This window comes from Cheilinus undulatus, linkage group 8 (assembly GCF_018320785.1).
Source record: "Cheilinus undulatus linkage group 8, ASM1832078v1, whole genome shotgun sequence".
NCBI lineage: Eukaryota > Metazoa > Chordata > Actinopteri > Labriformes > Labridae > Cheilinus > Cheilinus undulatus.
In genome coordinates, this window is record NC_054872.1 from 12800930 (window position 1) to 12816256 (window position 15327).

Consider the following 15327-nt stretch of genomic DNA (forward strand, 5'->3'; position numbering starts at 1 on the left):
CAAACGGGCTGCTTTTAGCTGCAGTTCTGTGTCTCACCACTAGGAGGTGCAGTGACTTCCTAACTTACAATGTCATCACACTCCCCGCCTGGTATTGTACACAATACCACCACTTATGTCACTGTACAAGAGATGCCATAACAGAAAAATAAACAAGACATCGTTCACGGTAGTCACTTAGGAGGACATCAGCATAACTACCTCTGCAACAGGTCTGAGAAAGGAACGTACAGTCCCATCTTTTGTGACGTTAAGCTCAAGCTTCCTGACCCGTCCATCAGTGCCAGGGTGGGTCTTGGTAACAAGAGCCATTGGCCATTGGTTTCTTCTCACATGAGCATCTTTGAGCAATACCACGTCTCCTTCCTTGACATTGGGCTGACCGTCCTGCCACTTCTTTCGGCTTTGAAGAGTCGCAAGATATTCTTTCCTCCATCTTTCCCAAAAGGCATTTGCCAAGTGCTGGACTCGCTTCCATTGTTGCCGATAGAGATCTGCATTCTCGAAGACTCCTGGAGGAGAAAGAGGGGTGCAAACCTTTTGTGTCAGGATCATTGCAGGTGTCAGAAGAAGAGGCGAGTCTGCATCAGTGGAGATGGGTGTAAGAGGTCTTGCATTTATTATTGTGGCAACCTCGGCCATCAAGGTCGAGAGCACTTCATGAGTCAGATGTGAGGGGCTGATCTGAGAAAGCATACAGTCAAGGATCCTTCTTGAAACCCCAATCATCCTTTCCCATACTCCTCCCATGTGGGAAGAGTGGGGAGGATTAAACGTCCATGTGCATCCTTCCTCACTGAGATACTTAGATACATGGGTGTCCTCTTATAAGACGATCTGTAGCTCTTTGCAGGCTCCTTTAAAGTTTGTGCCACAATCAGAATGGATGGCTTTTACGGGACCACGCAGGGCAAAGAAGCGTCGCAAGGCATTAATAAAGCTAGATGCGTCCACGGATTCTATGAGCTCAATGTGTACAGCACGTACACTAAGGCACGTGAAGAGGACTGCCCATCTTTTACTGTTTGCTGCACCTCCTCTGGTACGGCGAGTTGAGATCTGCCAGGGTCCAAAAACATCCAGACCCACATTCGTGAAAGGTGGTTCAGTGCTGAGGCGACTACCAGGAAGATCTGCCATCTTCTGAATTGTCATTCTTCCACGAAGTCGATTGCAGGTGACACACTGGCGCAGATAGCTGGAGATTCGTTTCTTTGCTCCAATGATCCATATGCCATCTGTGCGGATTGCTCCCTCAGTGAAAACTCTGCCTTGGTGTTGAACTTTTTCATGGTAGTAATTTATGAGTAGTGTCGCAACATGGCTTTGGCCAGGGACGATGAGGGGGTGTTTTTCATCATTCTCAAGAGGAGCATGATGGAGTCTGCCTCCTATCCTCAAGAGTCCATGGTCATCAAGGACAGGATTTAGTCTCCTCAGGGGACTACCTTGGGGAATGGCCTTTCCTTTCTCCAAGCAAGCTATCTCAGTCTGGTATGCTTCCTTTTGTGCACACCCAATGATGACAATCTTTGCTTGCAACAGTGTGTTGGGTGGATGTGGCTTTGAACACTGATGCCAACCACTGCACTCTTTTTTGTTGTTGTCCTTTTCAGACTTGAAAGACTGAAGAACATGGATGAGGGTGGCAACTGCTCTGACAAGGGGTTGCCATGTGGAAAACCTCTCAAAGCGACTTGAACCAAGGGTTCTTTGAGGCTCTGTGGCTGTAGTGGCATTGCTTCTGACCTCTACATCAGCCTCAGGATCAACAAGGTCAAAAGGCATCTCTTCAGTGATATCTGTTTCTGTCGTCTGCATCAGGAAATCCGGACCAGTGAGCCAGTTGGTGTCCGAGAGTTTAGCTGCTGGGACAGCTCTGGTAGCAACATCTGCAGGATTGTGTCTTGTGTGGACATAATGCCACTGTTCAGGCCTTGTGGATCTCCTTATCCGCTCCACCCTGTTGCTGACGTACACATAAAATCTTCGTTTTTCATTATAGATATACCCCAGCACAACCTTGCTGTCAGTATAAAACTTCAGACTGTCTGGGTTGATCATTTCACTCTGTACTAGCTAAGCAATCTCAACTGCAAGAACAGCTGCTCCCAATTCCAGCCTGGGAACAGTGTGGACGGACATTGGGGCAAGCTTGGCTTTTCCGAAGATGAACCCGACGTGGCATTTCCCCTCGGCATCAGTCACCTTCAGATAGGCCACAGCTGCAATGGCATTGATGGAAGCGTCTGAAAAGATGTGAATCTCTTTGCGCTGAGCATTGGCAAGGGAAGTTGTGGTGTACGCTCGAGGTGTTTCAAAATGCTCTAGGTGTTTCAGTGAGTCTCTCCAAACCATCCATTCTTCCTCCTTTTCTGCTGGGAGAGGGGCATCCCAATCTCTGTTATCACAGGTAAGTTGTCGCAGCAAAAGCTTTCCTTGGATGGTGATAGGAGCTACAAGACCAAGGGGGTCAAACAGGCTGTTAATTGTTGCAAGAACTCCTCTTCTGGTATACGGTTTTTCACTGTCAGCAACACGGAATGTAAAGGTGTCATTTGTAAGGTTCCAGCTAAGTCCGAGGCTTCGCTGTACTGGAAGCGAATCAATGTCAAGGTCGAGATCTTTCAGATCTTTTGCATGGTCTGTAGATGGGAAAGCCTGCATAACGTTTGGGCAGTTTGATGCAATCTTATGTAGTCTTAAATTTGAGACTGCAAGCATGTCTTGGGCTGCTTTTAGAAGATCAATGGCTTCATTTGCTGATGGGAGTGATGTGAGTCCATCATCGACGTAGAAGTTTCTGTGTATGAACTCTTTTGCATGTCCCCCAAACTCATCCTGTCCATGCAGAGCTGGTCTCCGTAGTCCATAGATAGCAACTGCGGGGGAAGGGCGGTTGCCAAAAACATGGACTTTCATCCTATACTCCAGCACTTCCTTGGTTGTGTCATTGTCCTTGAACCACAGAAATCTGAGGAAGTTCCTGTGGTCCTCCCTGACGACAAAGCTGTGGAACATTTGCTGAATGTCTGCTGTGATGGCTACTTTCTCACACCTAAATCGCATTAGTACTCCCAGCAAGCTGTTGTTTAAATCCGGTCCAGACAAAAGAACATCGTTCAGTGAGATGCCTTGGTGTGTAGCGCTGGAGTCAAAAACAACTCTGATCTGGTCAGGCTTGCGGGGGTGGTAGACACCGAAACTGGGAAGGTACCAGCATTCTTCTCCATCCTGCAGAGGTGGAGCCAGTTCGGCATGGTCATTACTAAAGATTTTCTGCATGAAATCCACAAACTGGCTTTTCATTTCAGGCTTTCTTTCTAGGCTGCAGCAAAGACTGGTAAAGCAGTTCAGAGCTTGCTCTCTGTTGTTAGGGAGGCGTGATCTTTGGCTTCGAAATGGGAGGGGGGCCACCCAACTATTTGCATCATCCAGGAACATCTCTTTGTCCATCAACTGAATGAACTGTTTGTCTTCAATTGAAGGAGCAATCTTATTATCCTCTTCTCTTCTGTCAAAAATAGTTCTCCCCAGGAACTGATCTTTGGTGTTCCACGCTTGATGGTCAGAGACATAAAAGGGACGTCCAGTTTGAGAAGTAAGAGGCTCTGTGCTGGTCTTTTCAGAAAGCTTCTCTTTCAAAAAAAGGCGGTTTGGACATGGGTCGAAATGAGAATGCCGTCCATTCTCCAAAACATTGGTCCGAAACACATTCACTTTGCTTGGTCTGTGAGCTGCACCCAGACAGACGTCCCCTACTACAACCCAGCCGAGGTCAAGTCTTTGGGCATATGGGGCGTTGTTTGGCCCATTACGCTGGTCTCTAACTTTGTGGACTTGCAGGATGTCACGGCCAAGGAGAAGGAGAATCTGGGCATCGGGGTCAAGTGAAGGAATAAGGTTAGCAATGGACTTAAGGTGAGAGTGGTGTTTAGCGACCTCGGGGGTAGGTATCTCTGATCTATCGCCTGGCATTTGATTGCACTCTATGAGTGTGGGAAGAGAAACACTTAGACTTCCATCTAAGGGCTGAGCAATGAAGCCAGTTCCTCTCCTTCCCGACATCTCTGTGACTCCAGCACACGTGCGCAGAGTGTAGGGAGAGTCTTCACCCTGGAGTTCGAACAACTCAAAAAACTCAGATCGAGCTAGAGACCTGTTACTCTGGTCGTCAAGTACTGCATAGACTTATCGATCTCTCTGGTTCTCTTTTTGGATGCACCTTTATAAGGCAGATTTTAGAGCAGGAGCGGGAGGCATTGCCACCACACACCTCTGTGCATTTTGAGGTTATGTCAGGAGGATCCTCTTCTTTTTTCTCCCCGCCATGCTCTAGGTCAGGGTCTTTAGCTGTCCATGGAGCTGGTCCTGGATGTAAAGCTGTGACATGTTTAATGCTTTCACACTCTTTGCACTGAATAGCCACTTTGCAATCTTTTGCAACGTGAGTAGTTGAGGAGCAGCATCTGAAGCAAATTCCCCTCTCTATGAGAAACGCTTTACGCTCCTCATCTGTTTTGGCTCGGAAGCCCCTGCACCGCTTAAGGGGATGGGGTTTATTGTGAAGGGGGCACTGCCTGTCTACTTCTAAGGTTCTGCTGGAGGGCTCTACAGGTTTACTTGAAAATGATGATGAGATCTCAGTTTTGTGTGATAATACCTGACTTCTGGGTTGACTGTACCGCTTTGCAGGATTATCTAGCTTGATTGTCGTCCCAACAGTTGGACTGAGTGTGAAGCTAGGATCATTACGTATGTGAGCCTCTCTGCAGATAAAATCTGTGAAGAAGGAAAATGGTGGAAACTGGACTTGATTTTGTAGCTTGTATGTGCTGCCTTGTGTCATCCATTTTTCTTGTAGTCCGTATGGTAATTTCTCCACTATTGGATTAACTCCACGTGATGTGTCCAAGTAGGCAAGTCCCGGCAGATAACCATCTAGTTTTGCTGACTCCAGTTCCCTGAGTAGATCACCGAGCTCTCTCAATTTCAGGGAATCTTTATTTCCAATCTTTGGGAACCTCTCCAGCTTGTCTAAAAGAGCCTTCTCAATTATTTCAGGGGACCCATAGCTCTCTTCAAGGCGTGTCCACGCCATCCTAAGCCCAGCCGATGGATCACTGACATGAACAGCTCTAATTCTCCTGACCTGCTCTGATGACTGAGGTCCTAACCATTTAGTCAGAAGGTCAAGCTCTTCGTTGGAGGTGAGCTTTAGTCCTTGTATGGCATTGGTGAAGGTCAATTTCCAACCCCAATAATTGTCTGGACGATCATCGAACTTGGTCATGCCAGAGGTCAAGAGCTCATGACGAGCCATGTAAACTGCAAGGTCATTTATGTCTGTGCGAGCATGGTCAGAGGCAGATGGATGTGGTGCATATATTCTCAAAGATGGCGCATGGTGTAAAGACTCCTTGGTGGATGAGAATCTGCGAGAAGGATTACCTGGGTTATACTGATGAGTTGGTCGATTAATGATGTGGACTGTAGGTTCACTAGGACGTTGGTCAACACAAGCCTGTGTGGTAATTCGTCCAGCCTCAACTGTTTGGGTGGGAATGTGCATGCTGTCTTCGCATTGCTGAGCATAAGGGTCATGAGGATGAACAAGTCCCGTGTGAGATTCTAAGTGCGGCAATGATGGTTGAGAATGCATTCTTGAATGACATTCGACATACTCGCTTGTTCTTTTCTCTTTGGTGTCACAGGGGATTGCTGCAATATCCAATGCATCAGAATCTGTTTTAGATCCAAGGTCTGCAGCAGCTGCTTCCAGAACCTCTGCCTCAGCTAAAGCAGCAGCAACTTCTTCCTCCTGCTTCAGTGTGGTTAGAGCAGCCTCCATGCGTGCTTTTTCTACCATGAGCTCCGACTCTTTTTTAACAAAAGTAGATCGAGCACGAACTGCCTCTGCTCTGGCACGTGCTTTAGCTGCTGCAAGACTTGCTGCAGATTTGCTTGAACTAGCAGAAGAACAAGCAACAGACCTGGTGACATGTGACTTCACAGATGCAACCTCTTTTGGATTCTCACTGTGTTCCATCTTAAGTGTGTTGTAAGCTTCTGAAGATGGCAAGGAAATCGTCTGACTTGCTGTGTTGATCTCGCTGCAATGCTGTTTTTTCACTATTCTGTCCCCTTCGTCCGTAAAGCTGAACTATGTGACAGATAGCTAAACAGATGTCCTGGGCATTGAAAGGATTGAATTAAGACTCAGACGTAGAAGTAAAGTTCAGGCTGTTTACTTGTTTGTCCTTATCTTACAGCTTTCTTACAATGTTATCCAGACACGCTCTGTGAAACTGAAAATAGATACACACAAAACATGCATATCATTGAATACAGCATAAAAACTGGGAAAATATGTCTAAACAAACAACAAAATATATTCTGATACATGTTCAAACATATCAAAAAAGTAATATAAACTTACAAACAAAGCTTCTCGGCGGCTCAACACAGACGGATGCGATGGATTAAGTTGACAATGCTCTTCAGTGTATCCTCAAAACAATATGGCTGATCTCAGCCTCTAATCAACCATGTGATTACACTGACCAATAACAAACGGGCTGCTTTTAGCTGCAGTTCTGTGTCTCACCACTAGGAGGTGCAGTGACTTCCTAACTTACAATGTCATCACAGTAGGTGCTTCCTTGTTTTTCCAGTGTTGCAACACAAGCTTTTTATAAACTAATGTTGAAAGCCAGATTTGCCATGCCACTGGATTTTTCATTTTGCCATAATTTTGAAAGAGACAACTCACTGTAATCATTATAATTACATCAGCTATTATAGCCGACTCCATGAACTGCTTCAAAAACACCTGATGACTCATTTTAATTCTTTGAATCTTCTCCAACAGTTCTGACACCTTCAGCTGCATTCTGTCTGAGTTAGTTGGAGTTGACTTTTGAATTATGGTGGTATGAGTTTGTAAGTGGTTTGAATGTATGCAGATGCATACTGGTGGGCATGAACATGTGTCTGAGTCTCATGTCTGAGTCTTTAGATGTATTTTTTATATAAATTCTGTCTTAACAGTTGCTGGCATTTTGGAACAAATTTGTTTTAAGATACTTTGTAAATAAAGTTTACCTTTACCTCTGTCTTCCTCTGGTGGTGGTGGAGGGATACACTATTTGCTTTCTAAAGATAAGTTTAAACTCTTCATCACGGGTATCAAACTCATTTTGGGTCAGGGGTTGGATTTACTGACAGTGAAATGTCCCAGGGTCCGGTCTATTTTGACTGGTAGTTGACTGCTGCAATGTTTATAAATATAAATGATTCAATATTAGATGGAGATGAGTGCTGTTATGGTGACGCACAAAAATGTCAATTAGCTACTTCAGACACCTGCAAGAAACCTGAACAAGTCAGGCAAAATATCATGCCACAGATGTTATGATTTTTTCATTTATCAGATTTTAACATTTTTATTTTCCACTGATGATGAAATTACAAGACTGAAATATTCAGTATTAACATACATTCAGTATGACTGTTAAGGCTGTAAAACAACCTGTTGTCCACAATCTCTGATCTGTCCCTGAGGTTTTTCACCTGGGATTGCACAGAGTCCAGAGAGGAGACAAAGAGAGAGTGGAGAGTCCTACTGAGATTTATCTCTCAGCGATGCACTACCCTGCTAAGCTTCAAACCTTTTCCTGCTGAGTAAAAACTTGACTTTAAAACACCCCTGAGCCTCTGCAGTCATTTGTAGCCCACTCGGTGGAAGAAGCTTCTTTTACTTGGGAAAAACCTCTCACACTCGTTGAGGCCCGACATGCAAGAAACTGGTCAGAGATGCAGACATGACTGGATTCTATTAGGATGAGAGAGCAGGGTGCAGCTGTGCACGGGGGTTAAGTTCTTCATCTTTAATAAAAATTTTGCAACTTCTTGAGACAAAATAAGAAAAAGAAATACTCCACAAACACGTCATAGTGTTAAATGGCCCCAGCTCATAAAAGAAAGTAAACTCATACTTCTATGTAACTTCTAATAGGAAGGGTATATTCAAACAAAAGCACAATTAAAACAACAACAACACATTTTTAATAATAACTTCAGTGCTTTGATGTCAACATGTGTATTTGTATGGTATTTTATGTTTAACAGATACAAATTAACATTATAAGGTTGTGGTGGTTCCATTTCCAGACCATTACAGAGAAGGGAATGAGACTGTGCCATTGCTGTGCTTCGGCTGGTCATTGCCTTCTGTCTGTTTGAAAGAAAGGAGGCATGAGTTAAGAGTTGATCTTCATCATCAATTTATGTTTTTTTATTTATTTATTTATTTTTTTTGTATATTATCTGGTGAAACATTGGGAAACTAGGCTGTAAACATATAACCATTGTACTGCAGAAGAACTTGCCCTTACAATATTTAGTCTGTTAATTATACATACCTTGCCAGATACTACTTGCATGTTATTATTTTCAACTGGCTTAAGATAAGATAAGATAAGATATTCCTTTATTAGTCCCACAAAGGGAAATTCCAGTTTACAGCAGGAAAAAGTAGCTGATTGTAGCTGGCCATTGGGTCATTCAGATCTTGCATCTGTTGTTGTCACCGAAAATCATGTCTTAGCCTTTTTGCAGAACCCTCATTAATCATGCAATCAGCATTCAGTGAGAAAAGTCTTACAGTGATAGGGACAGCAGAGTTCCTCTGAACACAAATGAAGATGATCATGATCACAACTGCAATGCTGACAAGTTCATCTTTGAGGGTAAAGGTGGTTTAAGTTGAGAAGTAAATATTTGGCTTGAGGTAAATCTGTCTGTCTGATGGTTTGATTACGAAGTAGTTTATTCTCAGCTAGCATAATGTTACCTCAGCGCTGACAGAACTAGGATTGGTCTTTCACCCCGACTGATGATGCAATGGTTCTGGGACTTTCTTGCTTTTAGAGCAAAGATTACGTTGTCCTTATAAAATGACAAATTAAGCATTAACTTTAAAATGTACATATCTGTCCTGAAAATTACCAAGGAGAAGGAAGAGGCCAGAGTCCTACTCTTCAGCAAAGAGCTGTGAAGATGGCCTGGCTGTGTTTGTTTAAGGTTTGGACAATCTTTCATCACACTGATCTCCTGGTTAGTGTCTTATGCTCAGTTTAGGAGGCAATAGCCCACGGGATACAGCAGGTTCACTGAATCATTCCTCTGGAGAGGAGCAAAAGAGAAAAAAAATACCCTAAATTTCCCCCAAAATTTGAATCCCAAAATGTGTACATTTTCAGAAATACTCATGCTAAATAATGGTCAGCTGGTCTTTACTGTATTAAACCAGTGATGATCCATCATTATGAGAGTATGCTGCAGACAGGAAAGACAGAGAGACCATGACCTGGCATGAAAAAGTTTTGGCAGAGTGTTATCACAAAGTGTATTTACGCAGAAGCGGAAACACCTCTTCCAGTCGCTGGGTCATTGTTTACTCAGAGAGTCCAAGGGTTTGAACCACTGACACTCTGAAAACCTTTTTTTTTTTTTTTTATTAAGCCAGCATAGCTGCTGGCTGACGAAGCTGCAAGGAAGAAGCAGGGCAGGACCCAGTGGAGTACGAACCTCAATTCCTAAAAAGCTGGGACATCATACAAAATGTGAATGCAAATACAATACAGTGATTTGCATATCCTTTCCAACCTTATCAGTTGAATAAAATTCAAAGACAAGACATATCATGATTTTACAGATTAAAGGTTTTGTTCTTTGCAAATCTACACACAACTCAGGTGTGATGCCTGCAACATGTTTCAATGAAGTTGTGACAGGAGCATTTTTATCATTCAGTCACACCTAACAACATTCTGTAAACGTCTGGGAACTGAAGACACACACATTTCCATTTAATTTTTGAAACTTTTTTCATTACTTTATAGAGCTTGGAAACTGATGTCACTGCGCAGCGCTTTATAGGGTGTGTTTTGGATTTCAGCATGTGTTGACAGAATATTCTGCTGTGTAGACAAATCACTCACACTCTCCCTCCTGGAGCCCTTTTAGGCCACAGTGACTACCATTAAAATCACTGATAATCATTCCACTACCATTGCAACACAGAAATAAGAAATTCTGTTAATTCCTCTGTAATTCAGAGGTAAAAAAAAAAAAAACAAAAACAAAAACAAAAACAAAAAAATTCACACAAAAAAGCTGCCAAATTTTGCCATTTTTCAATGTTTGCATAGAGACATTGTGGGAGATAATGACCTTGTCTGAACTGACAGGATATAACAGTGACTGTAGGCCAGGGAAATTAATTATTTCAACTTAAACTACTTTGGTCATTTTCTATGGATGTCAGAGTCTAGTGTGTGTGTAGGTGCAGTTAAAACACAAACTGAAATCTGTGGTGAAAAAAATGTATTGATGAAATCCAGGAAAAACTGTATTTTTGTATCTCATAGCCATGGTAGAAAAAACGAAGAATTTAATTATGTAAGGAATGTACCCTGGACTTATGCCTTCAAAGTTGTAGTTTTTAGGAGTTTTCATCTGATTCACTCATTTCTGATATGATTGATGTGTAGAGAAATTATATGGCATTCACAGTAGGTTACATTATATGGTGCTAAATGCTAATCTTAGGGCTATAGCAATTTAGAGGGTTAAAAACCAAGATTATTTATTTAAAGATAGCATCTTTGTATTCCTGTTATTGAGCATTCAAGGTATGTGCAGATGTGTGTGCGTGTGCATGTGCGTGTGTTTGCAAGCAAGCGCGATGTGGTCTGTAGAATCAACAGTCTTCACAGCATTTTCTATGATTTATGTCTTTGAAGTGAAAAGATGAAAGGTGATTAAAAATCCCTTTTAATCAACATGGCCTTTGCAACTATGTTTGTATCATAGATGAAAGTTTTGGAATCAAACAGCAGCCAATCCCTGCAGAGCAGAGTATAAACAATACAGCCACTGCACCCACCTGTTCATGTAGGTGCACCTGCGCAACAGTGGCATTAGGTAAAAAAACTGGCATTTATAGGGTTAAAATAATGAAAATGGAGGTGCAGGAGGCCTAGTGGGTTAAGGCATGCCCCATGTACCAACCAGCCTGGGCTCCAATCCGACCTGAGGCCCTTTACCGCATGTCTCTCTCCTGCTCTTGTCCCTGTGTCCAAAGTCCTCCTCTATCAAAAAAAGGCACAAAAATGCCCAAAATAAATCTTTAGTTATCTTAGTGCTCATTTGTTATATATGATGAAGACTGGAGTTCATTTTTGTCTTTCATGCTTAATATTCTTTAAATATATCCAGTGTCCTTAAAGGGTTTTTAAAGGGAAACTGTTAATTTTGTCAACTAAAAGTATGACTAAAAATATTCATCAACAGCCTGTTTTCCATGAAAAAAATCAACTAAGACTAAAAAAAATGGATCTGTGATGACTACAACTGACAAAGAGTAAATTTAGTTTTCGTCAGATTGACTAAAACTAGACTAAAATGTAGTGTAGTTTTCATCAGACATTCAAAATCCATGAAATTTCTCCACTGTAGGTAAATCTGTTAAAAACAATGCAGCTGCCTCTACTCTGCCTCTCAGCTGTAGAAATCAGAGACCCCAGGTTTGGCAGAGTGCATTGACCACACTACCATGATTTGGTACCAGATTTAGGCAAGAGAATAAATGCTTGGACTAAAAGTAAAGACTACAATGTGAGGACATTTTATGGACTAAAACTAGGATAAAATGTTTTTGAATTTTTGTCAACTAAAACTAGACCAAAACTTTAAAAGGTAGGAAAGACTAAAACGTGACTAAAACTAAAAAACATTTCATCTGAAGACTAAGACTAAAACTAAAAATAGCTGCCAAAATTAACATTGAAGGGAATGTGTTTTTTTTTTTTTTTTTTTTTTTTTTTTTTTAAAGGAGGGCCTGAGGGTTAAAGTGTTATTTTAAGTGCAAGAAAGTACATGGAAACCAGAGGGAGGTGTGGAAGATTTTGAAGTCAGAATGAGCTATTTTATCAGTGCTTGAAAAAATGATATTACACCATACAGCATGGTATTAAACAGTAAAATCAATAGAAATTCCTTTTTCCACTCGCAAATAGTCAGGCATATTGTTTAACGGTAAAACTGTTTCTTTTCTCCCAAAAGTCTCAAAGTGTAGAAAGATAAATCTTTAAACATAAATCTTCAAATAAATTATTTACTCTTCTATGTGACTGGATTATTAGGCTCCTCATGCCTGGTGGTATAGAGCACTGTTCATGAGTAAAGAGGCGTTCAGACACAATACTGGGAACTTTGCCAACACATGTGTAACACAGGAAGAGAATTCAATGTCAGACTGTTGTAATTAGTCCAATAAATATTTTCACTTAGATGTACAAGCAACAAAAAGGGGCTTATTACAGCATGCATGGGGTTTATTGTTGGAGCTTGTCAGTCAATGATGTCTTCTGCTCGGAGTCAAAGGCCGCTGTTTTCTGTGGTAATAAAAAAAATCTAACAGGAGCTCCTGAACTAACAGATCCTGTCTTCAGCCACTCTGGACACAAATTCAAAACTTCAACTGCACCTTGATTTCCTTATATGAGGATTTGATAAATATTTTCAACTTAATTCAATACAGATTTCCTGATAAAAGATAAACCATTACATTCAGATCATTGATTTTTTGGGTCTCTCGCCAGGTTAAAACAGGTTTGAATTGTCTTCCTGCATGAGGATTTCTATTGCAATCAGCAAAGCCCACAATGTGCATTTCTATGCTGCTGTGCGGCTCTTTTAATACCACCCATTTTTTCCAGTAAGAGTTTTACAACAGTAGTTTAGCTCTCAAGTTGATGGACAGCCTGCAACAGTGGCAGACCCTGGGCAGAAGCAAAAATGATTGTGATGTGCAGTGGGGTGCCATTGTACAAAAGTTGTCAAACATTTACAATGAAATAGTTAGAAATCCTTGTTAATATTAGGGGTGTAACGATTCATGGATCTGGATCGATATATTGATTTTTTGAGCAATGATTCAGTCAAATTGATTGAAAGAATAACAGTTGATTACCATTGCCATTTTTACCTTATGCTTTAATTTTAAATTCCCCCTGTGTGCTTGATTTTGACAGTTTCTGCCTAGCCACGAGTTACAATGCTGAATAACTACTGTGCATTTAAAACTGAAAACTGCAGCACTTTAAAGTGAAACACAAACATTTGTTAACTTTGTTGAAGAAAGTTTTTCATGTAAATGCCTTAAACATTTTGGCAATAAAATTCTCAAAACATATCAATATTGTGTTTATTTCCTTTATGTGAAAAGTAACAGATTGTGGTAAATGGGTTCACAAATCTATCGCAGGCCTCTAAATTTATTGGAATCAAAATCAAATCGTGGCAGACTTCGTGATATCAGCAAATACCGAATTGTTGTTCTGACAATCGATATCGTATCGTATCGTGATGAAACTGGTGATTTACACCCCTAGTTAAGATTTTACATTTTTAATGATTATAAACTGCACCTTTGTAAAAACAGCAGAGAAATAATTGATTTAACAATTATTGTTTTATCACAAGAGAGAATGTCAATGGAATGAAATAAACTCTACACCAAGGTTAGAGCACTTGAGAGGAGACCCTGCCCACTGGAAAGGCAGCATGGAGGGCAATATATCACGTGTGGTCCATTTGGTGGCAGCCTGGAGGCACTTTGTAATGTATTCACTCAGAGGTCCCAAAGTCAAATTTTGTCCAAATAGAGAGAAATTTGTATAATTGTGTCTACTTTAAGGGCACTAATGAGGGTCTTTGTCTAAGTTTGTCGACTTAGAGAGCACAAAGAACAAATTTCGTCTACTAAAAAGGCAATGGGCCAAAATTTGGCCACTTAGAGGGCACTGAGTCTCATTTTGTCTATTCAGAGGAATGTTTATGACACGTCAAATTTTTGAAAACTTAGAGGGCATTTTAAATAAATAAATAAATTTGTCAAATTTTATCCTCCTAGACAGCACAACAGAAGAGTCAAATTTTGTCCTTAGTGAAGGCAACTAAATCAGGCAATTGACAAGTTTTGTTAAAGTTGATCATATTTACCTCCGCCAAGGAGGTTATGTGATCAGGTGGGTTTGTTAGTTAGTTGGTTAGTTAGTTTGTTCGTAACATAACTCAAAAGGTTGTGGATGGATTTTGATGAAATTTTCAGGAAATGTCAGAAATGGTATAAGGAAGAACTGATTAGATTTTGGGAATGATCCAGATCACCGTCAGGATTCAGGAATTTTTTCAAGGATTCTGTACTATTGGGAGATAGGGCTAATGGCGAAGGTCTACGCTGTTACCACTTTACACCTGGAGATGGCAGACAGGAGTAACTTCAATCCCAGCAGCATTTTGGGTGTGTTTCTATTCAAAGTTTTGGAGTTTATAGAGTTTGAAAGAAGTACGCCTGGTCGAGGAGACGAAGAAAGACAGCGAATTGTAGCGAGAATACTCACAATGCTGGGAGGAATAGAGGAATATTCACCCTCCGCCATGACTTCCAGTCGTCCAGTGAGACCATGGGCAAGACTGCCGGTGCATCTGTTGGCACCGGCAGGCAATGCTTCCACCATGACAGTTCACCCGTAGCGAAGCCATTGCTTTGCCTCACCGTGTTTCCACCCCACCAAGGAGGGCGTAATCGGCAAATGCTGTGGTGGGAGGCACATGGGGACGGATCCAGGAATTTTTTAAAGGATTCTTCATTGTTGGGAGATAGGGCTCATGGTGGAGGTCTGCACTCTCTGAGTGCTTTTCTAGTTAAGTAATGAATTTTTCCATATTATGTAATATTATAAGATTTCTAAAATGATGAAAAAGCAGTAAACTATAATCAATAATTACATTGTATTCTATCTTTCTTCGTCACGTTTGAGTGCAAATCATATCTGTACTTAAACTTGATAAAGATGCTGTCCAGTCTTTTAAATCTGGACTTAATAATATAATTAATCTTGGAGATATTTGTTATTACAGTTCCTGCTAGCCTTCAGTAATAATCATCTACCACCATCCAACTGATGCTTTTATACTTCTGGGAAAAATGAGGGGATCAGTTGCAGGAGTTTTTGGAGAGGAATTTTGTCCCTTTCTTGTCTGATGTAGGATTCCAGCTGTTCAACAGCCCTGGGTCTTCTATGCCAGATTTTTTCTTTTTATGGTGTGCCAAACAGTGAAAGGTAGTTCAGCACCCAGACTCTTCTACTGCAAAGCCATGCTGTTGTGATGGATGCGGTATGTGGTTTAGCGTTGTCTTGCTGAAATATGTAAAGCTTTCCCTGAAAACTGTCTGGATGGGGCATATGTTGCTCT